General features: G+C 37.1%; 1 protein-coding gene across 5 annotated transcripts in view; it reads right to left on the reverse strand.

Moving 5' to 3' along the window:
- The window catches only part of SSBP3 (single stranded DNA binding protein 3), a 193,105-nt gene that overhangs the window by 94,072 nt on the left and 71,924 nt on the right, over positions 1–27,109 (reverse strand). The window lies entirely within an intron of this gene.

Consider the following 27,109-nt stretch of genomic DNA (forward strand, 5'->3'; position numbering starts at 1 on the left):
AATATTTGCAGATGATCTGTCATTTTAAGTTAAATTATTTGAGGTACAAATATAGTACCTCATAGTTGGATCGAACTGTAGTCTAGAAAAATGCATGATATAACCCATGTGTCAAGAATCACTGCATTTGTATAACCAACAAATACTTTTATTAATTATGGGACATTTATTACAACTCAAAAGTTTATGTTATAACAATATGTTTGTGTCTTTAAGGAGTCACAGTGTACATCATTGTAAGATATCAATATGACTGTTCTTCTAGAAATCAAACTTCAAAAAAATGGCATTTTAAAATAAGTATTATAAGAGGGCTAATGTTAACCCCAGGTATCAGTCCTATTAGTATGTGTCGTTTTTCCTATTTGCTTATTAACTAAGATTCAGTCTGGAAATAAGTTCTGGGAAGTACATTAACTTCAAATACAATTTAGTACATTATTCTGGTTGCTGCTCTTTAGGTAGCTGCTCTTTCCTTGATGCACCATTATTTCTTTTCCTGCCATGAATGGATCTGCCACCAGATTTGTTTCCATGCAGCTTGTAAACCAAGATCTCTGAATCTCTCTAGCTCTCGGGCAACTTTCTGCTCCTTCCACAATCTCTCCCCCTCCCACCCCACCGATTAATCCGCAAGACTAGTCCTGACTAATCCCTTTGAGCCATATGGAGTTTGAACCTTTGAGATCTCAACTATGCCCTCAGAATATACAGCTCTGCCTAAGGCAGTGCTTTTCAAAAATTGCAGCAAACAGACCCAGCCAAGGAGGAGGGAGGGACAGGAAGGCCCCACCCCAATACCTTTCCAGAATGTAGCAGTTGAATCCGAAGTTTCAAGAGAAGAACGAAACACTATTTTTGAAAAGTAAGGAGGAGAAAAAGTGCACTTGACAACCAATCCATAAATAGTATAGAAGGGCACTACTGCTATAGAAGGGCAAGAAGCAATCATGACAAGGACAACTTCGACAAGTAAAAACTTGGATCTAATGCAGAAAGATTGAAATAGAACACAATATATGCATTTGTTTCAACATAGAATATCCGATGCACGTTTGTCTTGTTCCTACATCTCTTGCCATTTCAGATACATTTTCAATTCTGAGTAACCACCACAATGTTTTGGGGGAGCAGACACAAAGGTCACAAAAATCTCTGTGATCTATTTCCAAGTAGTCAACTACCACCCAATCTTCCCATCTTCTCATTTGCACCTCGGTACAATGAATTATGTAGGTTAGTCTGAAGGCCTACAGGAAAAAAAATCCCTCTCTCACGCACAAATCTTATTTTGCCAATGAAAATAATAAATATTGAAATATTCCAATGAAGTATTCTTTACTATAGCATGAAAATGTTTGCCTCAGTTTGAGTATAACTCAATTTTTTTTTTAACCATATTGGCCTTACTTTAGAACCAGGAATTCTTCATCATTCAGAATTTGGTTCCAATTAGAAGGTGCATTTTCATGGACATATGTATTGTTGAAAAGGATCTATTTGGGCAACAGGTAACATGCTTTGATAGTTGCATTTGGAAAATATTCTATAAAATTTTAACTTACTGTAAACTTAACTTACTGTGCACCATAGAGTTCATTTACTCCTTTAAAACTGGGGCTAGCTAAATGAACTACTAGAGCAAGGATCTTCAAACTTGGCAAGTTTAGGACTTGTGGACTTCAACTCCCAGAATTCCTGAGCTAACATGACTGGAGGAGGAATTCTGGGAGTTGAAGTCCACAAGTCTTAAAGCTGTCAAGTTTGAAGACCCCTAAACTGGAGCATCATCCCAAACCCAGATCTTGGCTTGTTTACTATATAACTGGTAATAGGGTGTCCCTGTACATTCTAATGCAATTTCTGGTTTGTTTAAGCCAATGGAGTTAGTGGAGGGAGGCAGGCACAGTATTCACAAACTGGTGACAATGTGTATGATTAGAAAAGGTAATGCTTAACAACAGTGTAAATTTGATATTCAAATATGTCACATTCCCCTAATTTATATTCTTCTTGTCCAAATAACACTCTTCGTCTTCTTTTAAATACTAGTGGTTCCTATTTCAATTTTGCTTTTGTTTATTTAAAATCTGAATGAAAAAACTTACAACACTTGACCTTAAGTAGCATGAAATGCAGCTTTCTGCAGTTCTCTTGTTCTCATTCTGGACACATTTCAATTTTGCTTGTACAAAACTTTGACATAAACATGTACGTTACAATTATGTATGCTGAATAATTATAAATAATTCCTTTTATGGTTTTAAGCAATGCCATTAGTTTAATTTGATCAGAATGTGCTGCCCCATTAGCAGTGCTGTACAGCCTGTTTTCAGAGCTTTCCTGTCTATCAACTAGAAGCCATTTTTATTTGCCAACAGGCAACGTACAAGTAGAAATCTTACCCTTCCTCCAGGGCCATGTTTCTTGGATTGTTGATGGGGACAGACAAGCATGAATGTCCAAGAATTTGGAAAAATGATAACCTCTCACCTTTATTTCCAGAGGCACCATTCCATGGGCCAGCAGCACAATATAGTGGTTATGTGGCCTTTCTGCTCTCTTTTCACCTGTTTACATTATGCACCAAAACATGCATAATGTATTGGTGCATACAATTCATCACAAATATATTTATGTGTATAGTGAAAGCCAAAAAACAAACAGAAGCAAAACAAGAAATCTCATATTGTTCAGTGCTCCCCCTAATAAAATAGTGAGGGAACTTTTTCAGAAGGAGAAAGCTTGACAAATGTGAGGAATCTATAAGTAAGATCCAAAAGGGTTTGAGAAGTTTACAGATACTTTCAGTACTGCAAAACTGGAGAATCCCTATTCTAGGAATGGTAATATGTCTATCATGGTGTCATGTCTAACTATTTTTTTTTTGTAAATTTTATTTGAGTTTTCACAAAGAGAAAAAAATACAAATAAAACATCTTTTTTGAAAACAGCATAATCCCGGGTTACATTTCTTCGTACAGACACAAATTCAGGTTCGTGCTCATTTTTATATTCTATTCCATATCTTATTACTATTTTACATTTTCTGCATAGCTTCTCCCCTCTTTTAATTTTCTCAATTTTATTTTAATTATCTCATCTCAATTCAAATCATTGTATTTATATTTTTTGTCTGTTCTGTTTCAATTAGCTATTATCTTTTCTCATTAAACAAAATTTCTCCTGTAGTTACTGATTGGAGTATGATGCCTTTATATCTTTTCCCTAAAATTGTAACATTCAATATAATACATAAACTTCCATTCGGATTCTGCTTGGTACATTCTTAAAATACACACTGTATTCTTTAAAAATAATAATTATAAATGTATATAATTAAAACAACAGTCCATTCCAATTCAATTCTATCATTAATATTAATATTCATTAAAGTCTTAACATCTTTAACATTACTTTTCAATTAAATATCATACTTCTATGGGAACAATTATAAGCTTTCCATAGTTAATTCTCCCCCTTCACTTATATTTTATAAAACATTAACTAATTAAAATGTTCCCGTTCCTTCCTAATTCAATTTTCTCATTTATTTTATTTCACTTATTTTATTCACAAACATTTCACTAAATTACACTAACTATTTTATCCCTTATTTTAATCACACGTCATTTCCAATTTTCTACAGTTATTTCTATTACTATTATAACAATACAATCTTATGTACCTTTACAGAATCCCTTTTTCAGTAAGATTTTCACCCATTATCTCTAAATAGGTCCTGTTTCTCTATATCTTGCTCCGGGGTCCTTTGTAACTTCTTTTCCTTTCCTTCTTCCCTCTCTTCTTCTCTCTCCCCTTTTTACCCCCTTGTCTCTCTACCTCTATTTCTCTCTTCTGTATTCCCCTTTTCTGTTGCTTTCCAGTATTATACTTATTTTTTGAATTATTTTTCTTTTCTTTGGTTGTTTTTTAAGTCTTAAATTCTTTATTCTCTTTCCCCACTTTCCTTTTTCTTTCCCACATAAAATTGCTCGTTCATTAAAGATGGCTTCTTCTTTGTCCCAGTCTTCTTATTTTGCAGTCATTTCTTGTTGTTTCTCACAGTTCCAAATCTCTATTTCTAAGAATTGAAAAACGAAGCCAAAAGAACTTCTCCCTTCTTGTGCATCTTCTTTGTACTTTTTAAGTTCCATTTTCAATTCATCCAGAAGTGGTGCCATTGTATAAATTTTTAAACAACCACCTGATTGATTTTAGTCATTCAAATATAATAACCAAGAATCCAAAGATCACCAAATAATCCAAATACACGCAAGCTGTTTCTTTTTTGCTCTTTTTTTTCACTTTCTCTTCCTGGGGTTACTATTTAGTTGCAAAGTTTCAGTTACAATGTATCTTTTAGAAGTCTTGTTGAAGTTTTACTGTAGATTCTTTTTAATTCCAGGCAGTCTCCTCCCTCTTCCAGATCCTGCCCTTATTCTTTTTCTCTCCCTTCCTGCTTATGAAAAAGAAAATTTTTAATGTCCAGAAATCTTTATTATCCCTTTTGTTTTATTTTCAGCTTAATTGCCTATTGATGTCAAAGCGGATTTTTCCGATTTCTTATTTAAGTCTCTTAGTTGTCAATATAGGGAATGGGAGAGAAGAAGAAAAAAACCCAAACCTTTCCCTTTTCATTTTCCTTCGCTGCTTCCGACTCTTCTTTGGGAGCGATGTTATTTTTTGTACATTTAAATTCCAGGGTACCTTAGTTGTTGCTTTTACAATTTAACCCGGTCAGCCAAAACTTTCGCTTCTTATCTTTCTCCTGCACATTCTTTTCCGGTCGAGTTCTTCTTTGTGGTGGCCATTTCTGACCACTGCTGCAACCGCCTTCGGGAAGGGGAGTAATGGCCAGCTGAGGAGGAGAGATGCGGCTCTCCTCAACCATGCTGGCAGTCTCCCCCCTCTTCACCACCTCTACGGGGTGGCTTAGCCCCGAAACCAGCCGGCTTGGGGCGCTCCAGCAGCGAGCCCAGACCGAAACCGCGCACGATCGCAAATTTCTGTCTGTCGCCGAAGCCCTTCAAACCGGAAGTTTGGTGTCATGTCCAACTATTTAAAAGCAGCACAACTGGGATGTATATTGCTGCTTAGTTTCAAGTCCCTAGAAATCCCACAGCTCTCCTTTACCCGGTGCCCTATACATTGGACATGAATGATGACACTGGCTGGAGGATCCAATCTGGGTCAGCCTTCGGGACCAGAGGTTTTGTCTTCTGAGCTTTCAGACTCATGCTGGAGTTCATCTTCAGGGAACTTCTCTCTAGCTGGAGTCTGAAAGCTCAGAAGACAAAACCTGTGTTCCTGATGACCCACCCAGATTGGATCCTGCAACATTATCCTGGGACACATACATTCATCTTCATCACACTGGTTGGAGTTATGGAAGCTGATTAAGGATTAAGAAAGGTTCCTCTGGAGGAGAGGTCATCTTCTTAAATCATTGTGTTTTGTTCAACTCACACTTTGTTACCTATTACAAAGTTGTCCAATAGATCCAAAACAAAGATAAATGCAAACAATGCTACAAAACAAGCAAATATATGCTTCTACACATTATTTTAATTAGGGGTTGGAAATCTGATGTCTTCCAGATATTTTAGACTACAACTCCTGTAATCTTTTATTATGGTCCCAAAACATCTGGAAGATACGATATTTCCTTCTTCTCATCTCATAAATATACTGTCTTAAAAAACACACTACAAAAGTGAATAGCCACAATTTCAACCTATTCTCAAAAAAAAAGGGGGGGGGTGGCGGAGAGCTCAGGAATGATTTCTGGACAAAATCATCAGCACCAGATTCCAAGACCACCAGGCCAGACCTTTCGAAGTAGGTCAACCAGAGCAAAGGCCACATGGGTAAAACTGATGTAAGCTTCCATGTAATTCAGTGCTATCTGCAATAAACTGGATGCTTTCTTCATGCCTAGTAAAAAAGCAAGAAACTAATTTAGCATGGAGGATGGATACATTTCAGACAAGAAGGAGAAGGATACAGGTGCTTTCACAATAAGACAGATGAAATAAAGCAGTACAATTCACAAACTGGATTAACTCTTCGGCAGACTCAAGGAGGATAGGGAGTAATACACACTTGAAGGAAAATAGGATGAATTATGTCCAATTTATGGTTACAAAAGGGAGGAAAAGTCTGTACAGATTCATCTTTGTGATGCACACACAATATGAATCTTCCAAGGACAAATAATTAGATTTTTTGGCTTGTGCTAGCCAAGGACATCTCGTTTCCCTTTTCAAAAAGCATCTTGCAGTTTTCAAGGCTCCAACTACTGTGTCCGCCAAGTTCTTGCTCCAGTCAGCTATCTAGAGCTCTAGACAGCTGTGCAAATCTTTTAAGATTCTGATGTCAAAGTCACCTAGCGCTGTTAGAAGTATAACAAGCAACAAAATATACCAACAATAATATAATTCAAACAACATTAATTGTCACGGTCCAACTTTTGTACCTATTTAATTTGGTAGCACCCATATGTAGAACATGAAGGATTAGGGCACACTTGCCAAGGTCACCAATCATAGAAGACAAAGAGCGGCTTTCTTTAATGGAATCAAGGAAAGGAAGCTTTGATTGAAATTGGATTTGGAATTATATATTACCACATTTTCTAACAGATTCCTGCTCAGCTTCAGCATATATTTTCAAAACTTTCCCATTTCCACAAGGACTTTCTTTTGTCATTTTCAATACAAACACTATGTATTTGGAATTATAGTTCCCTCCACCTATGAAATTCAAATGGTTATCAGCTGTCTCTGTTATTTGAAAAATCAATAGGGGATAGAGTACCCATCTATATATTACTATTCTATTATGCCTCTGGTTGACCTCTGAGCACTTTCCAAGAGATTAATCAATATTATTTATTTATTGACAGAATATATTTAAATACAGCCTTTCTGTCAAGACACTAAAAAAATATTTGTCCTCTCTTCAGAAGTTCCTTTTGGGGCTTCCCTTTCCTGCTTTCCTTAGAGGAAAAGGACAGAAATCTTAATCAACTGCAGAAAAAATTAACCAATGCATTTTCAATTCATTTCTCTTTACTTATAGGTGCAAAGCAAACTATTAAAGCAAACTATTACAGAAAACCTTTTATCAAAAATTAGAAAATACTCTAACCTTTATGCAATATATTTCAATTTTATTAATCTGATATCTGTATCTGTGAAGAGTTAGGATAATGTCCTATATAGAAGTAACATTCTCCTTTATTCAAATACCTATTAATTAGAAAGACCCCTCAGAAACTATGAGACTACATTAACTTTGAGACTATATTGCTGGATAAGTAGTATGCAAATAATTGTAAATTATTTTTATTGAACTGCAGCTACAATAATCAAGAGTAAACATCCATTCCTTGTACTTCGAGGGATGTAAAATTTATATACCATGGAACAGATTGAGATGGCCAGACTGACTTCAGCTGACTACTCTGATTAAAGAAAGTATTTTGTCTAACTTGTATCAACATGGAAAACACTTTTGGAGTTCTCCTGAGAAATTGAAATGAATACAAATTTAATTTTAGGACTTGATTAGAATTGTTTATCAAAATAAACAATGTTTATTATTGTTGACTGCAGAGTAAGCAATTAATGTATTTTATATCTACAGCTGTACCACAGAAAGTAGGAAGTTATTTTTCCTCTTTCCCTTTGAGCTCTTGAGTTTGCTTTTTCTTTATCCTTTTATTTCATTCTTTCATATGGGTCACTTTATTAAGAGTGTAAGTTCCAACCATGTAATTCCCAAAAGGGGCCAGACAAGTTAGGAAAATGCATATTTTTTTTATAAGAATAAAAACAGGGCAAAAACAAATATAGTAGTAGAATGCCATATCTCTGTTTCTGTAATCCAGAAATACAACATTCTGACACAAGGTATTTATCCAATTCTGGAGTGGCAAATGAGTATTTAAACATGGTAAAACAATGTGTGAATAAAAAGCAAAGTGAAAACTTTTTTTTTTAAATATCAGTATGCTTCTCCAAGGTCTGGAACTGTACATATGAAAGAAAAAGAGTGATAAATGCAAGAAGCATAGCCCTCAAGAGAATTCACCTAAGGCAAAATTGTCCATCAGATATTCCACCATGAGTTGCACAAATAGAACTCTCATCATCAAAATCTTCGTAGTTCAGGAATTTGCCAAGCTGGGGAAGGCAGCCCTGTATCATCTAGAAACACATGTGGGTATCTACATTTTATCATACAGATGAGGCTATCTACTTCTCCCAAGGATATCAACCATTGTCACACTCCAATATTGTTTTTGTGCTAGTGATGGTGATGGCATCGAGGCCAGTCCCATTTCCATCCCATCATCAATTATCAACCATTCCTTCCTCTTTTTTCCCCAATGGCAAAGAGCCCTTGAATCATAAGCAAGAGTATCCTCAATGAAATTCAGAACAAATAATAAGGAAAAGTATAAGGTTGTTCCATAAAGCCGATTCTGGTACCCATCTAAGAAAATGCCTATTAAATTTTTAAAACGTTGATCTTTGAAAAATGGAAATCCAAATTAAGCCTTCGTTCTGCTATTAATGGGTTGGGAAGTTGGGAGGTTATAAAACGTTCAGAGCGGTTACTTAGCTGAAATCCCAGCATTGCCCATCATGGGAAAAAAAATTTTCCATACAGTAAAAGGAAGTGACATCAGAGACTTGGAACTTTTTATGAGTACAGCACCCTGCTAAGCGGTACAAAGAGGGCAATGTGAATTCTAAAGGCTCTCTTATTGCAAAGAGAAGCCCTTCAGTCTCCCCTCAGGCTGAAGCCTTTGTATTGCCTTTACTACAACAGCCTTGCCTGGATTCATTAATGGCCATGTAAGTTCCAAAAAGGAATTGCTGCTGATTTACCTCCAGGCAAACCCTAGCTTCTGTTTTAAAAAAAAAAAAAAACCACCCTAAATAAACAAATGCAAAAAACAGAAACATTAAAATGTTTAAAAAAAATCTCAGAAACTATATTGTTGGGATGAGAGGAACATAACAACCTTAACTGACCTTAATATTGGCATGCCGCACTTCAGGTTAATGCAACTCAAAACAAAGTCCCAAATCACCATAATGGAGGAGGAAAAGCCCCAGCGTATGAAAGCAAGAGGAGGATAACTGATTACATGATTATTTCAACAATATTAATCAGTGATTCTGTGCTTACAAGTAGGGCTCTTGACAGTCATTGTTTTCAAAGATAAAATTCATCTGTGCTGAATTCTACAAATTTGCTCAAACCTTTTGTAGGTCACTTTGGCTGTTTGACAATAGATAGTAGCCTTCATTGGGGGCTGGCAAGCTGGTCCTAGTATATTACACAGGAGAGAATAAGACCAAAAATGGAATTACTTCCTTCCACCCCCTAAAAGGAGGGCTACTAGCTAGGTACTTTTTGAACAAAAGCTATTTGGTTACTATATTGCAGAAAAAATGCCTATTAATATGCTCTCTGTATCTGGCCACTGAACAATGGTATAGTAGAGCCTTTCCCAATCTGGCAATTACTAGATATGTTAGAAATGCAACCTCCATAATTCCCAGCCAGGGGAATGTTGGGAGTTGCAGTCTGGAGAGTGCCAGATTGGGAAAGACTGATGTAACACATTCAAGATAGGACAAAGCATTAATTATATTTTCCAAACAACCTAATTATCTAAAACCCTATTTTATTATCTCAAGTGCCGTCCGATGTTAATAATTCCTTCCAGCAAGCAACTCCCCTCATTTGTCAAAACATCTATTAATTCAATTAAACTAGATCAACCAGAGCCACTTTAGAGTAGCAGACAGCAAAGACTTGGCAGCTATTTGGATAGTACGAAGCGACACCAACATCTTATTACCATCATCCCAACTGCTTATATTCTGCTTGCTTTCACCTAAAGGGCTATAACACCGATTTTGGCCTTGCAATCTGCCACTTACTAATGCAAATATCCACGGCAGGCACCCAAATGGCAAACTGCACCTGCTTTGACAGTAGGGTCATGTGTACAGTCATAAAAACACCAGACTCTGTTCAAAAAACAATGCCATAACGTGGTTACACATATTCTGTTTTGAGTGGGTAAAAGAGTTATCACAATTTTAAGGCCAAGAAAACCCCATGTAGACATGCAAACCCCATTCTGTGGCATGCATACTAGAGAAGATGTGAAATTCTTAAAATACTGGAAAATTATAAGGTAGCAAGTAGGTAGGAGAGAGAAATTAAAACAAAGAAAGAGCATGGAATCTCTTTTGAAAGCAGTTTCTTCCTAAATATTATTCTTGATAAATCAAAGTAAGCTTTGCAAAAGCTAGACTGTGAGTTCAGATGATAAAAAGTTGCCATCAGGACAATAAGTTTCTCCCTCTAACACAGCTATGAAATAAAATGAAGAATACGTTTATAGAGATTTATATACACAATTTCAGACAAGGCAATTTTCAGACAACATTTGGAGATTCAGGTAGGATTTAGATATCCCCAAGCCATCTAAGAGATGAAGCTGTGTCATTTGTATAAAGCTCAAGTGACTCAGTGAATTGGAAAATTAGTTTAAATTCATTTAAAAATCAAACACATGTAACTTCAAAGAATTGACTTGCATGTAAAAAGTAAAATCATTGCTCTAATATGTCTTCTCACTGATAGCAATTAAACCAATGATAGTAAGATGGCACTATCAGAATCATTCTACATAATTTGGTCCCCATGGTGGAAACAAGCTCAGAACAATAACCAAAACAATGTTAGATACCCAACTCAAGAGACACCTGTTGTAGTAGTGATGCAGACTGGAAGTATTTTCCATTATAAAGCCACTAATACCTCCATTCCCAAGTCTAGTAGCACTTTATTTGTTTGAAGGGAAATATATATTATGCTACAAAATCATTTTCAATTCTATGGCTTTCACTTCTCCAGATTGTCTGGTGTCTATTATGAAATTGAGAACTTAGCCACACATGTGTGCATACTGCAGATAAACAATACATAATTCACCTATTAATAATAGCATTTAATGACCTTCACACTAATATTAGCAATTTCACAACTATCTTGGAAAATAAAATAGCATTACAAATTTGCAGTGGGACATAGGGGTAAAATGAGATAAATTTTGAACAGCTTCTCTTCACATTTTTACACACCCATATTTCTGAACCATTGTTCACACTCATAATTTCTATACCATGACAATTCTGCTGTAAATAAGATTTTAATTTAGCATGTATAAAATAAATTATTTTGAGATAAAAAAAAGCTTATAAAATTGTCACATTTTAAAAAATGAGATTAGATTCACAAACAATTTCATGAGAAACTGATATAGACTAAAAATATTTTCTTCTGTCCATCATCTCCTCTAACACATGATTAGCACAGATGGTTAATCAGAGCCACATTACACATCAACATGAAAAATAATAGGTAATTCTTCCTCCACGCAAGTACAGATTTTGTTGTATACAAGTACATACCTTAACATGTCTCATAGAAACCCTATCTGGCATAAAAGTTATTTTGGGTGTCAGAATCTTATAAATTCAGAAGAAATGCACAACCAAGCAGGACCCAATGTAGGTACTTGATGTGTGTAAGATGTTCTCCATTGTATGCAAGGCAAACTTTAACCAATAAATGAAACATTTGCTCTCAAGTCCCAGGTTTTCTAATGACAAAGAGGTCCACAATCTACCATGGAACAGTCTTTCAACAGCTACTCTGTTAAACTAGACAACATTTATTCTGGCATAAATATTTGTGTTGTGCAATTACTTTGGATGGAATTCCAAAAAGATTTTTCATAATTTATGCAGATCCAAACTAGCACCTGTTGGAAACTCTTTGAAGCATCTACTTCTTTTCCTGGGGATTGTGTAGTCCTACAATCCTGAAAAAAGGTGCAGCTGTTTTAAAGAGTTGCATGCAAATACCGTTATTTATGATCTGATTAGCTTGAAAGTATCTTTTGGGAAATGAATCCAAGTATTTCACAGGCCTAAGTATCAGCAAAGTTGGTTAGGTTTCTAAATTTTATAAACCCCCCCCCCCATCTTTACAGTTTAATCACACTAAATTTCTTTCTTTCTTTCTTTCTTTCTTTCTTTCTTTCTTTCTTTCTTTCTTTCTTTCTTTCTTTCTTTCTTTCTCTCTTTCCTGTCTGTCTGTCTGTCTGTCTGTCTGTCATCTATCTAAGTTGCCAAGCATCCAAATTTTGATCATGGGAATGCTGCAATGGTCGTAAGTGTGGAAAAACGCCCATGTCACTTTTTTCAGTGCTGTTGTAACTTTGAATGGTCACTAAATGAGCTGTTGTAAGTTGAGGTCTACATGTACAAAAAAGACTGCACAAATGGACACACACACAAATAAGAACACAGCTTTCTAGCTGCCGTGGTATGTGAAGGGAAGAGATGCTGACCAGGGAATGATAAGAAAAGAGGGGGAGGAGCCCACAATTCTTTAATGGTTTGAGAAATAAATTTAGGAAGGACCTGCCCTAAATGATCGGGCTGTAAATAGGAATGGCTGGATATCTTACTTTTAGACTTAATATATTCTATTGATGTAACTTTATAATAAAGTAGAATTAGCTCATGTGGTTATGTTTCCTGTCCAGTTTATCTGGAAGGGGTGACACCATCTGATACACATGGAACAGTAACAAGAAAGTCAGATATGGAAATAATGTGTACAGTACAACTCCTCCTGGGTTCAGCCATGCTGATATCAACTCCATTTCTGAATTTTAGCTTTGTTTGCTTTAATTTCTAAACTGTCTCACTCTAAATCCTTATTGTATGAATTACTCAAGCTAAGAAAAATCCATCATCTGGGGAAATTTCTACCATGTGAAATAGATTCACCACCAGAAAAAAAATAGACAAATTTATGGAACATAAATATATCAGTCACTGCAAAATCATGATGATTCTGTATTAATTCCAGATTGAAACCAGTGTGTTTCTCAACATTAATTCCTGGGAAACACTGTCAAGATTAACTTCTATGTTAATTGTGGACTTCCAATTGGCTGACCATTGAATCTGATCCAAGCCAATTGTGTGTGTAGACGTGTAAATGTTGTCAGGAGATCCTGTCCACAGTTTTTACCGAATGTGAGTCTGGAGAATGCATAGCTTTTCTTAATCCTGTGGTTTGGAAGATACTCCTTATCTGGGTTGAGGCTGCAACTTTCCTTGCCAACAAGATTTACAGCTTGAGGGTCACCTTGGCCAACCACATGCTATTTAACTGAGACTGGAAAAACTGTGATCAGAATATCTGATAAATTAGTTGCTCCCATTCCTAGAGAAGTGAGACTCCTGGCATCCATGATTATGGGCTGGTAATGTCAGGACTGGTTTAAAGTAGTGCATTTTGTAGAGCAGTCCTGGAATGTGTAGTTGGTCCAGAATACTGCAACACAGATGACAAGTGATGCTTCCAGGAAACACTATATCATTCCTACAATGAAACTGTAAGGCAGGATATAGATTGTTTCTCAAGCTCAAATCAAGTTACTGAGAAGGATATAAAAAGTTTTGTGTATCTTTGGACCAGATTATTTAATGGCGTGTCTACACAATATAATTGGTCCTGCAATCTTAAATCTTTATTAGGGTATCATTTGCTCCATTGTATGTTTATGGTTAACACGGATATGTATTTCTGTCCCTTTTGCAGCTGGGTCTATGCCACAGAACTGAGGCTAGACACTATTGTCACAATTGTGGGTGGGTAGGTGAGGAATTAAAGCCATTATTTCCAACTAGCTCTTTGATACCAATTACTCTTACATATTGTGACTTGCAATTTATCTAAACTCATGAATAGGGGTAAGGTTTTATTACTTTAAAATAAATAATGTGCACCAATACACGCTATGTACTATGTGAAGTGCTTGAAGAACAGCTAAAACATTTATAAAACTACTTAGCATGGGTGCAAATAGGGTTTTGGTCTACACATACTGTACTTTGCCACACTTTTCTTTATAAACCTGAGAACTAGGAACTTATTCAGAAACATAACCCCCAAGATTTTCCCCAAAAGGCTATTATGCCTGTGATAATAAGCTAGTGCAGCAAGTTTCTATATCTAATGTTTGTATGTAGGCAGCCCCAACAAAACTAATGGCTTTGAAACTGGACCATTTATCATGCCATGGTCTCATAATTTTGCATACTATAGGGATGGAAGGGTTCAGGTCCACAGCTGCTGGGCACGTCAGATTTATAGAGTGAAAGCACCTGAGCTCTCTCTCCTAATCCTTTGGGGAAACTCCAGTTTTTTAGGACTGATTAATGATACAACGTTAATGTAGCAGCCATTTATCCTGCTTCATAGTTTGAGAAGTTCTACACTGAGCAGATGATGAAGTCCATGGATTTGCAGTGATTTAGCACCTTTAGCTCCAGAGAATTAATGTCTCCAATATGCCAGTAAATCTACTAAATGAAGCAGTTTCTTGATGGCCATTTCTATGATGGATGATCTGAAAGAATGCCAAATTTTATCACTTAGCCCCAAATCTGAAAAGGCAAGGAAAGACAAAGCAGGAAGGGGGCTTCACATTTCAAAACATGGCCTAGTTCAGTTTGCAGTGTTTGGGTCTACATTTTCCTTCTCTTAAACTGCATTTGGAATCCTAGCCAGAGAGAAAGCTCTTCTGGACAACCGATTCCCTCACTGCGAAGAACAGCTTCAGGACCCACAGTTGGTATCCATTCTGTCTCTTAGAGCAAATGATGCCAACAAGACATTAAATGATAGTTATGAAATGGAAACCAAGCATTTTACCTGACGATCACCAAAGAAAGCCTAAGAAGCAAAAAAACCCCTCCCCCCACAAAATGCACTAATGTCGAAGAAATAGTGGAATAGGTTAATTAAAGAAAGGATGCCAAAGGAAGAACAAAATGAAATGCAAATGATAAAAATTAAAATAATTTTAATCGTATATAATTAAATTGAATTATCCCGCAGCGAGTTGTCTTGTGACGAGCTGGCCAAGACAAATTGTCCTACTGTGAGTTGGCATGGTGAGTTGGCTGTGGCGAATTGGTCGTGGCGTGTTGTCCCATTCTGGAAGCTAAGGGCTCTGTTCTGCTGGGTTGCACAAACGGTACAATGGATTCTGCAAAAACTGTTCGTCTGCTTGGGGGAGGACAGGTGTGGAAGTGTCATGTATTCTTCTGGTGCAGTGGCTCAGGCTAACAATCATGTGGAGGGTAATCGTCATCAAGTCTTGAGTTATGTGTCATTGTACATGCATATGCAGGAAGAGCGGAATGGACGTGGCACGGAACAGAGCAATTCATTTAAGAGCTGTGCTTTTGTTCTTGGTTTTCATGATTAGCGGGAAAAAACTAGATAATCAAAAACAATTGAGCTTTTTGTAATCATAGAGTAAGGGATAATTCTGTAATTGCACTTATATTTGCTGCAAAGGAAATTAGAAACTTCTTTCTATTTCTTACTCTTTGCACATTGTTTTTTTCTTCTTTCTTTTTTTCCTTTACTTTAGTAGTTTGTTTGTTTGTAAAACCTTTTATTTTTTTAAAAAAGGAATGTTCGAAATGCATTGAATGCATGTACACCATCAATAAATTGCTTTTGTGAGCGACTGCACATAGGGTAACAGTTACAGGAAGGTGAGGGTTCTTTATGACTCAGCAGAGATATGTCCTGCATCTATCTCATTAACAAAAGAAAACAAAAATGCACCCTTTAGAACTGGAATTGTTTTCCCTTTAAATATATTATAATATACGAACATAAAGACACCCTTGAATCAAGCTTGATTCCTGCTAATTGCAGGAAGTCCTCATTCAACAACTGGTTGCTTAGCGACCATTTGAAGTTAAGACAAACTCTACTCCACAAGCTACTAATGTGTTTCCGGATTCCAATACCTGCACACACAAACACACACACAAACACATAGTCACATGAACAAATTTGGGTGCTTGGCAACAAGTTTATCTTTACAGCCAGATCACAGTATTTATTCCATGACACATGACCAGGATTTATGATGTTTTTGCTGCCTTTTCAGCCAGTTTCTGAACCCACAGAAATACATAGATTCGCTTAATAATTGTGGTGTTCCTTCAACAACCACCATGTTCACTTAACAACCATAGCATTAGCTTAGCAGATCTCTGCAAAGAAAAGCCATAAAATCAGATCTGATCACAGGGGTGCCCTGATTTATGAATATCATGACTTTCCATGGAAATTCCAGGCTCCATTATATTCGTAAGTTGAGGACTACCTGTGCAACGGAGATACTGATACAGTTCTCTTGGAAACATTTCAGAAAACAGACACAACTTGTCATTACTTTCTTTCAGAATATCTTCTGACATCTAAGACTAGGCTACATTCCCACTATTCTTGTTCGTCACCCTTCTAAGGAGGAACCAGGCCCAACCCAGCTTATGTTCAGACGCCAGGCAAAGTCAGTCATACAATAAGCTACAATGAATGAAAACAAACACTGGCTCCCCACCCCTAAAAATCAAAGGAACCCTGCTTGCTTTCAATGTAACACACTAAAATGTCAAAGTATTCCCAGGGATGGACATACTCAATGGCAGAAAACTTCTCACAGAACGGCTGCACGATAACAGAGAAACTCAATTATGTCAGACAATAGTGCTAAACAATGAGAATATTTCTGATCTAACCAAATAAAAATATAAGTTCAGAAACATCCTAAATAATGTAATTGCTCAGCTATCAAGTATATCAGCATCTCATTCTCTGATTCATCCTTATCAAACAGTATTACTGTATTGACGGGTAGGATTCCTAATAAAATCCAAGCAGATCGGTCCCTTATAACAAACTGCAGAAGTTTCCCTGCTGCAGAGAATATATGTAACAATAGATCCGTTTGTGATAGCTTACAAGTTAGCTTTATTGGTTCTGCAAAAAAAAAAAAAAAAATGCTGACTCATATGATGACTATGCACACTAATGATTCATATCTCCAAGAATAGAAATGAACATTCACCTCTCTAAACTAACTGGAAATGGCTACTTAGAACCGGATGGTACGATGCTGGAAAAGTTTATTTTAGGTAAGAGTCTTCCTTTATGATCCAGGCTCTACACCTTGAAAATTCAAGACGTAACCCTTTAACCTCTGCTATTTTGCAGTCCTGAGCGTTTACTGGAAAATACACTGCTAAGACACTGACTAACACAACTCTCACACCAACCAACTTCATTAGTTCTACTACAGGAAATACCAAGATGAGAAAGGACAGAAGCAACAGGCATATATATATATCTGGGAAAACAAGGGTATCAAGGGAATATATTGGGAGAACACTGCTGTTCATTGAATAATATAGAAATAAATGCTTCCTGCACTGGTAGTAAATCAAATAGTAGCTGGTGAATAGATTATTTAATATAAACAAGATTCTGCCTCACTGTATTTTTAAGCGGCCAATGAGTACAGTATTTTCAGGCTCAAGGTACAACCCAGACAGTGGAAGAATAGCATCAGCTTTTAACCAACTTCTGTACAGGTAATCCTCAACCACAATTGAGCCCAAAATTTCTGTTGCTAAGTGAGACATTGGTTAAGTGAATTTTGTCTCATTTTACGACCTTTCTTGACAGAATTGTTAAGTGAATAGCTACCGTTGTTAAATTAGAGACAGGGTGGTTAAGTTGAAACTGGCTTTCCCATTGACTTTGCTTGTCAGAAGGTGACCCCAGGAAACTGCAACCATCATAAATGTGAGGTCAGTTGCCAAGCTCTTGAATTCTGTTCACATGACTAAGAGGATGCTGCAACAGTCATAAGTGGGGAAAACAGTCATGTTACTTTTTTAGAGTGCTGTTATAACTTTCATGACGGTCATGAAATGAACTGTTGTAAGTCAAGGACTACTTGAACTTCTCTGTGAAGGACATCCAGCAGATCTTTATATGGATGGGTTAAGAGAATTCTTGTTCCATCCCAGGCTACCTCACTCTGATAATGTAAGGTCTGCAGGGAATGAGTAGAAATTCTGAAGCTGAACCTACTTAAGTTTTTCTTCAATAATTCAGGGAGAATAGAAATGGAGAAGGAGAAAGAAAACGGAAGTGGGCATTTCCTTCCATGCTGATAGATGGATAGGTAAGGATAGGATAGAGATGCGTAGGATGGGATTTTGTCGTGCAACCTCATCTCTGTATTGTTTTACTAAAATCAGAAGATCAGGAATATTTTTAATGATTCAAGATGAAGAAGAAACATGCTATTCCCTAGGATAAGATATATACATTCAAATATCACAAGGCAACTCCTACACTATTTAATGATTACACCGAAGTAACCTCTAACCTTCCTTCCACTTCCAAGCAGAGAATATTAAAAAAAAAAACCCAAAACAATGATCAACCACAAAGAAGACAAAGAAGAGAGTAGCAGGTGCAGACAAACCAAGAAACTTGGCTGCAAAAGAATTAGAGCAAATATTCACTATGATTCAGGTGTTAAATCTGCTTATATTTCCCAATGTATTAAATGACAAGACAAACACAACTTTACTATGGATGAAAGTGATCAGTGTCACAGTCTGGATGAAAATGCTGATGGTATTTCATATTATTTCCTTACTATAGGCCAGGGATGTCAAACTGGTGGCCCGCGGGCCGGATGCATCACATGCAGGCCACGCCCATCCCAGCTCCACGAAGGGAAAAAAACATTGTGATACATCACATGACAGCGTGACACTGCAAGTTTGACACCTGTGCTACAGGCCAATACAGGAGCCAGTAACATTTGAAGGATCCCATCACCCATCAAGTCATAATGAAGAAAGCACTACATTTTAAAGTATGATTTAAAGTATCACTAGCAGAAAACCAATTATATAAATTATAGGATTCATATAAAACATGTCATCCAAAGCAGTATCACACATAGCCGGTAGTTAAGTCATTTTAAACTCTGGCTTTGATTGTTTTATTGAGGTCTCTTCTTTACAGGAGGTTTTACTTCCTTTATTTCCAAATGTAATTTAGCCAACATGCTAGCTACATTTGGGGATTCTCTTGCTTACTCTCTGAATGGCCCCAGGGTTACTTCCTCAAAGTCCTGTAAATATTCCCACACCTTCTGATGATACAAAGCATAGCTGTATACAGGCAGTCTTTGACTTAGAACAATTCATTTACCGATCATTCAAAGTTTCAACGGCCCTCAAAAAAGCGACTTATGACCATTTTTCACACTTATGACTGTTGCAGCCACCCCATGGACACATGATCAAAATTCATACACGTTATTTCAAGTATACTGTTTTCATAGCAACACTACACAAAATAATCAGAACACAAATATACAAGAACCTGAGGTATGCCTCAATTTGTTCTCCCAACAGAAAACTATGGTAGCCTGTTATATGTGAATCAACCAATAAATGCAACTATTTATTGCAGAGAGCAGTAACACAAAAATGCACTCAAAGCAGAGAAACCTAGTAGCATGAACCTCAAATAATACTGTATTTTATAGTACCTTAGAATATACGGAGATGTTCTACTGTGTTTCCCCCAAAATAAGACCCTGTCTTATATTTTTGCCACAAAAAAGGCACCAGGTCTTATTTTCAGGGAGGGGGGGTATTGGTCACTTATGTGCTTTGCCACTGGCCTCCTTTTCGCTGTCACAGGCCTTCAGGAACTTCTTCGGCTTCGGATAGTTTCAGCCAGCCCTTGCACATCTCAGCCCATTTCTTCTGCAGCCAGCAAGGTTTTTCTGAAGGTCTCTGTAGCTGTTAACAGAGCTCTGGATCGATCTGGAGCTCTGTGATCAGCTACAGAGGCTTTCAGGAAAGCCCTGCTGCTGCAGAAGAAAGTGAGGTGTGCAAGCGCTGGCTGCAACTATCTGAAGGTAAGTAGTAGGGCAGCTGCACTCCGCTATCCCCATCCTAGCTTAATTTTTACCCATGAAGCCTGGAGTGAGCGGGGTCTTAATTAGGGCTTACTTGGAGGGGTGGGGATAGGGCTTATATTGGGTACATGTGTAAAATCAAGCTAGGACTTACTTTCTGAGTAAGTTGTATTTTTGGGGAAACACGGTATCCAGAGAAGGAACTTTAGCATTTGTTATCATCGTCTAGTTCTATAGCTTCCAACTAAATTCTTCTCTAAAGTCTCTCCAATCATTGTTTTGAATCAATGGAAAATTGGGGCCAGTGGACAAATAGAATAGAATAGAATAGAATAGAATAGAATAGAATAGAATAGAATAGAATAGTCCTTATGATTCTTGCCTCTTGACGAATGTATCTTTTCTTTTATGTATACTGAGAGTATTTGCACCAAGACAAATTCCTTGTGTCCAACCACACTTGGTCAATAAAGAATTCTATTCTATTCAAATGTAATCAGGACATATGGCGGGACTAACATGGTAGAAGACAGCTCCCAAACAGTTGCCTCCAGCTGCCTCTTCCTGCGTTCTCTCCACTCTATTAGTATGCCTCTACCTAATTTTGTGACAGTCCCACAAAACCAGTTCCAGCTGGGGCATCTAATCAGCCCTTGGACTACTGCATGGCTATCACTGTTTTCCAACTTTCTTCTTTTTGAATCAGGGCGAAGGGATCTATACATATAGGTTTTGGGCGGGGGGTGGCGGAGGAAAGGAAGTGAGGGCTCTTCTAAATTTCTTTGACTTCCAGCTAAGGTGTCCACTGAATGACAGATCTATGAAACGAAGGAAGGCATAGGTAAGCCTGACTCACCAGGCCACCATTATAGTTGCAAAATAATCCAGAGAAATGACAACATACATTGTGATCAGTTGTTAGATTAAGAAGGGAGCGTAAATTCTTCTGTTCCCAAAACAAAGCAGCAACCCTTTGAATCAGGCTACACAATCTAATTGTTTTAAATCATTCAGATTACCAAAATCAATCCCCATGTTTTCTCTTTTCGGAAATTTCAAGCTGGTCCTGCCCTTTGCAAAACAAATAAAGAAGATGGACAGAGAACAAATAGATTATGGACAATAATCACACTGATATGCGTGTTTCCAATAACTACCTACTGCATTTTATTTTATTAATGATTGACTATTGTTGCCATTGAAACCTGAAATTCTGAAACCCTAAGTCATAATCACTACACTAATGAAGTCACGTTTTTTGGCAGTTGATAATCCCTTAGAGATCTGTATTAATGGCTTTTCATAAAGTGACTGCTTTTAACAACTGCTGAACACAACGGTGCTTGGTGTCAGGTAGGTGAGTATTTGCATAGCTTGCCTTTATTTTTTCCAGGCTATCACATTCCTGATTTAAAAGTGGCAAAAAAAGGTGACATAATCATTTGAGGGATTTCCCTTTGGGGAAAAACCAGTCAGAAAAGAATGGCTGGTGTCAATAGAGCTTTTCCATCTGGCTCCCCCCTCGCCCAGATGTGGTCCTGGGTCTTAGGTGACACTAAGCCCCCAAAGTCAATGAGCATCTGTTCTTTTCCTCCACCCACTGCAATCTGCCCCAAAACTGCCGGGTTTCGACAGCCATCAATCAAGCAGTAATATGCTGACCACAGGACCCAGTGGGACATCATTTTCTAAGTCAAATGCAGCAGTTAGCATAAATAAAACACTGCAGCCATGGCTGTATGTGTGTGTTTCTTTCTTTCTCTCTCTCTCTTTCTTTTTTTCTCCTAATGATTCTGCAGCTGCTGTTAAGAACTCTGCATGCAATGAAACTGAGAAAAATAGGCAGGGCAGAATGGCTATTTTGCACTTCTGAGTCATAACAGTTATGACGCGATAAGAACCATTTTCCATGAATTTTTAAGGACCAGTTATCCTGCACTGAGACCTTCCCCAAGTAAAAGGGAGATAGATCAGAGTAGGATTGACAGCTATTTTTATCCTAATAGACAAGCACAACTAACCAATACTGAAAGTTACCTGCACTCCAGTTTTATATTCTAGCTCTCTGGATTTGGCCTTCCTAAATTTAGTTTAATGGCTCAGAAAGCAGCAAAAATGAGGAGGACTTCTTTGCCAATCACCCACTATCAAATTTTGAACACTGGAAAGCTGCATAGTATTTTTTAAAAAAATAAATGTGTTTTCCTTAAAACGATTATCCAAGCATTATGGGTAACATGCCAAACACTGCTAAGTACATCAGAGCATAGGTTTAAAAAAAAGTATCACAAGGATTACTATTTTGTTTTAGTAGTTGAATGCATTGAATGTCAATATTTTATGTGAAACCAATCAATTCAATTTTATCATCTGATTAAGCCTTAGGAAAAAGCAGGTATGTAGTTAATTTTTAATTCTACTGTGAAGTCATTTACCTCATAATTGGTGCTACCATTATGTTCTGTTTTAACACTATCTTCACATACTGCTAATTTAAAGTTGACACTTGTACACAACAATGAGTTGCGTACTCCTACGTATTTCAGATGTCAGAATGAGCATATCTGGTTGTGCAGTGGACAGTATTCTGGCATTAAGCTTGAGGACTCATCATTAGATGGCACCCACAACTGATTTGCATGTGCAACTTCTAGTCCAGCCAAAAAAATGTTGAAGGCATACTTGATGCATCATGAACACAATCAAAAGCAAGTCCTCCTGGAAATTAAAAGGAATTTAACTGCAATAGTGCAGTGCTTGTATCCTATTGATATCAGCCAAAACCTTAGGCTAAGTTGCTTGTTTCCTTTTTCTTCAGAAAATCTACATGTATCAGTTGTGAAATGTATAAAAAACCATGATCAATTAAGATCTGCAGCCAGGGTAGCTTGACTGTGGACAATAATCAACAACCTTGTGGTTTTCTGATATTTTGAGGTTAGGATTAGGGTTGAGCTTATCCCAAATTCTTGATTGATTTTGCTGGAGGAAGAGTTAGTGTGATGTTAATAGATTGTGATAGGTTGACGTCTACCCTCAGCCATGGAAGTTCACTGCTGACTTTGGACCACAGTTTCTTCTCTCAGTCCCATGTACCTCAAAGAATGGTTGATGTAGAGGAAAATGTATCCTGCACTGATCTCTTCAATAAAAGATGGGATCTAACTAATAAACTCAAAAGAAACAGCCAATAAATACAGAATTTGTTTGATGAAGATGAAACATTAAAAGCAAGTAATCAAATACATACCAGGAAACATAATCTGCATGAAAACATGTTTCCAAATTTTAGACAGAAATAAAAGGTTCTCTAGGTTCCCTACTTTCGTTAGGTACACAAAAGGCAACACCAGAGTCCAGTAGTTGGGTGCATATGAATAGTAAGTAATGCTGCCAACTCCACTAAAGGAAAAACAAGCTCAGAGCAAATTAGAAGTAAAAAAGGAAAGTCTAAAGTCATAAAAAATAATTGTAAGAATAGAGAGCTGCTTACATATTCCTATCTTGCTCCATCTAATATCGAATGACAGAACATTGGTACATGACAGAAATAAAATGAGATCAACATATTCAGGTTTCATTAAATCACATCCTCTGGAACTAACACATTGCTCAACTGCAAATGTGACATGAACTAGATCTTGTCTCCAGCACAATAATCCCTCTGAACTCTTAGGACCTCAGATTCCTCATTAAAAAGAGAGAAAAAGACACTAAGTTTCTAGTCTTCAACGCTGCTGAGGACCAGGTAACAAGTTCTGAACAGATTTTGTGGCAACATATACAGCAGTTTCGATAACACTTAATTCTCTATGACAAAGGGCAAATTCATCATCTGCAAACTATTATCCTATTAAAATATTAAGCTACAATCACAGGGATAGAATCAATATCACCAGAAATGATGCTACTGCTTTATAGTGCCTTGGAAAGACCACACTTGCATTATTGCATTCAATTTTGCACCACGAGGTAAAAAAGATGTTGAAACTCTGAAAAAAAGACTACAGAGAAGAGCGACAAAAATTATTGAGGGAGGGGCTGAAGACTAAAACATATGAAGAATGCTGCAGGATCTGCTATGTTCAGTCTAGTGAAAAGAAGAACTAGGGGTGACATGATAGCAGTGTTCCAATAATTGAGAGGCTGCCATAAAGAAGAGGCCTCAACTTATTTTCCAAAGCACCAAAAGACAAGACAAGAAGCAATGGATGGGAACTGAATAAAGAGAGAAGTAACCTAGAACGGAGGACAGTAAGAACAATCAATCAGTGGAACAGCTTGCCTTCAAACACTGAAGGCTGTTAAGAGGAGACTGGAAAGCCATTTGTCTGGAATAGATCTCATGCTTGAGCAGGAGGTTAGAGTAGAAAAACAGGATCCCTTCCTATTCTGTCATCCACAAAATAGGAAGACTATAGTTTGCTATGGGTAACTTTTTAAATACAGGAGGAACACTGAACCTGGTTTTCCACAACTCCCACTATCCAAACTCTATGCATGGACCACATTCTCACTCTGTGCCTCCCACAACCAGTAAAACATTGGATATTACTTAGAACAAACTACATGAATTCTATCTTGTGGTGCCACTGCAGACCTTGGATGCGTTTATAGAGTACTCCTTCCAACAATATTTCTTGTTACTACCTTTATTTTCCTATTGAGCGGTAATTGATTTATGTTGCTATCGAGGCTTGCTGCCAAGTCTCTCATTAAATATTTTCATTTTCGTGTCTTCAACCAAACAGAAAGAAAGAACTGCACCCCTTAAGTTCACAAATGCCCTTGCATAATTGGCATGTTGCATGTCCCGAAACATTAATTCTATTTACAAGTACATTCTTCTGCTCTATGGTGTCAGTTCACAATATACCTTCTCATCAAGTAATCATTCGAAAGAAACATATAAAATTGTTAGTTCTGGGCTGCTGGAACATGGTAGCTATTAGTCTTTTTGCCTTTGGTTCGAATGTGCGAACATTAGGACATCATTATGGGTTCATTTAAAATCTCTTTGTTTAATTGGATTTCTAGAAAGCTTCTGCAGTTATCTTCTGAATAAGCTACTTTCAGGAAAAGGTTATCATTTGTTTGACATCAGTCGCTGAACAAACTTCCTTTACCCCCTGAAAACCTACTTAAAACTATAGAAAGTGGCCTTATTAGCAAATGGGAAGGTTCAATATTCACATTACAGTCAATACATTGTCTTACCTATCACTTCATTACAAGAGAAACACAGTCTTTCTGCCTATCCTAAAATATGCAATTACCATATTATTCGCATTATAAGACGCACCTGACCATAAGACGCACCTAGGTTTAGAGGAGGAAAACAAGAAAAAAAATATTCTGAACCGGAGCCTGAGAGGATCACAGATTTATTATTTAGTTATTTTTAATTTTTAATTTATTTATTTTGTCAAAAACTTACAATACAATAGAACTAAGAATAAACATAAGTTAAATATAAGAAATAGGAACTAATAATTGGGGACAATAGGACAGGGACGGTAGGCACGATTGTGCACTTATGCACTCCCCTTACAGACCTCTTAGGAATGGGGTGAGGTCAATAGAGGTTAGTTGGAGGGTAAAGGAGTGGGGGTTTGAGTAGGTGACAACAGAATCAGGTAGTGAGTTCCAGACATTGATCACTCTGTTGCTGAAATCGTACTTCCTGCAATCAAGTTTGGAGTGGTTTACAATAAGTTTATATCTGTTGTGTGCTCTTGTGTTGTGGTTAAAGCTGAAATATTAATTAACTGGTAAGATGTTGTAACATATGATTTTGTGTGCTATGCTTAAGTCCAATCTTAGCTGGCATAGTTCAAGGTTGTCTAAGCCTAGAATCTCAATTCTGGTGGTGTAGGGTATTCTGCTGCGAACAGAGGAATGTAGTGCTTTTCTGGTAAAATATGTGTCCTCTCATGTGAGGATAGGTGTCCCCTCATGTGCCAACTCTGCCTATTGACTCCTACACTGCGGAAAAGAGACAGACGAGGTAGGCAATGATAAAGACAGAAGAGGTGGGATTCAGCACTATAAAGGGACCCCGCCATGGCAGCCCGGCTGCTATTCACCAAAGGACCAGCACTATGATGCAATATTTACTCCTTAAGATGCATAGACATTTCCACCCAACTTTATTTGGGGGGGGGGGGGAGTGCATCTTATGTAGCGAAAAATATGGTAATTGCTTAAAAAATAAAAGTTGACCAGTCTGAAGAACATAGGAATCGTTTCATATGTTATTGAAAAGATAAATGTTTTTTTTCAAGCAGCATAATCTATGCATGTTCAGTACTATATTTCCTAACTAACTGCAATCTCTCTACATTAGCATGAATTCTAAAAGAAGTACTTTTCTCCTTCCAGAAAGGCAGTGCTACCTTTTAAGCTCAACAACTGTGTTGAAAATCCTTCAAAACCCAAGGTATTTTTCTACAACAAAGAAAGTGTAAACTACTTTTAATTCCTACTAAACTTAGTGCAGATTTACATACTTCATGTGTTCATTGCCTCAACACTTAGATCATATAAAAATATGATCTAAGAATGATCACTATAGAGTAAAGATTTTAGACCTAATTCAGGGAGATTCAGAAAGCTAAATGATTCTGACATTGATTTTCAAGTGTCTTCACCCTTGTTCAAATACATGGCTATGGGATTGGTTATGGGATCAAGAGATCACTACCCCTGCATCACCCTCTTCTCAAAATATTGCCCTGCTCTATGACAGCTATAGACTTCTGCAGTCTCAAAGCCATTCAAACAAGCCCATAGAAGGTATGAACGTAATTTATATTCAGTCCCTGCTACATACATAGATTCCAAAGTCAAATTCCACTTTGAAATTATGAGGACCACCCTATTATTCATAAAACTTATCCAGATGCCACATGTAAAGATGTTTTCAGACTACAAATCCTCCAAATACTTAAGAGCATTCCAGAAAGCATGGGCTACAAGTATAAGAATCTGGAGGGCATATGGTTGGAAATGACGTATCCAATTGGAAAGCACTACAATCAGGAGCTTCTTTCCGCTCAACAACTTCTACATCCACTTTCCCATTTTTGCTTAAATGCCACTCAGAGCCATTTCAAAGTCTAGTTGTTAATAAAGAAACCAAGTATCTCAGCTAATCCAATCTCATTTCCC

Source organism: Pseudonaja textilis, chromosome 3 (assembly GCF_049901715.1).
Source record: "Pseudonaja textilis isolate UNSWEBS1 chromosome 3, rPseTex1.2, whole genome shotgun sequence".
NCBI classification, from domain to species: Eukaryota; Metazoa; Chordata; class Lepidosauria; order Squamata; family Elapidae; genus Pseudonaja; species Pseudonaja textilis.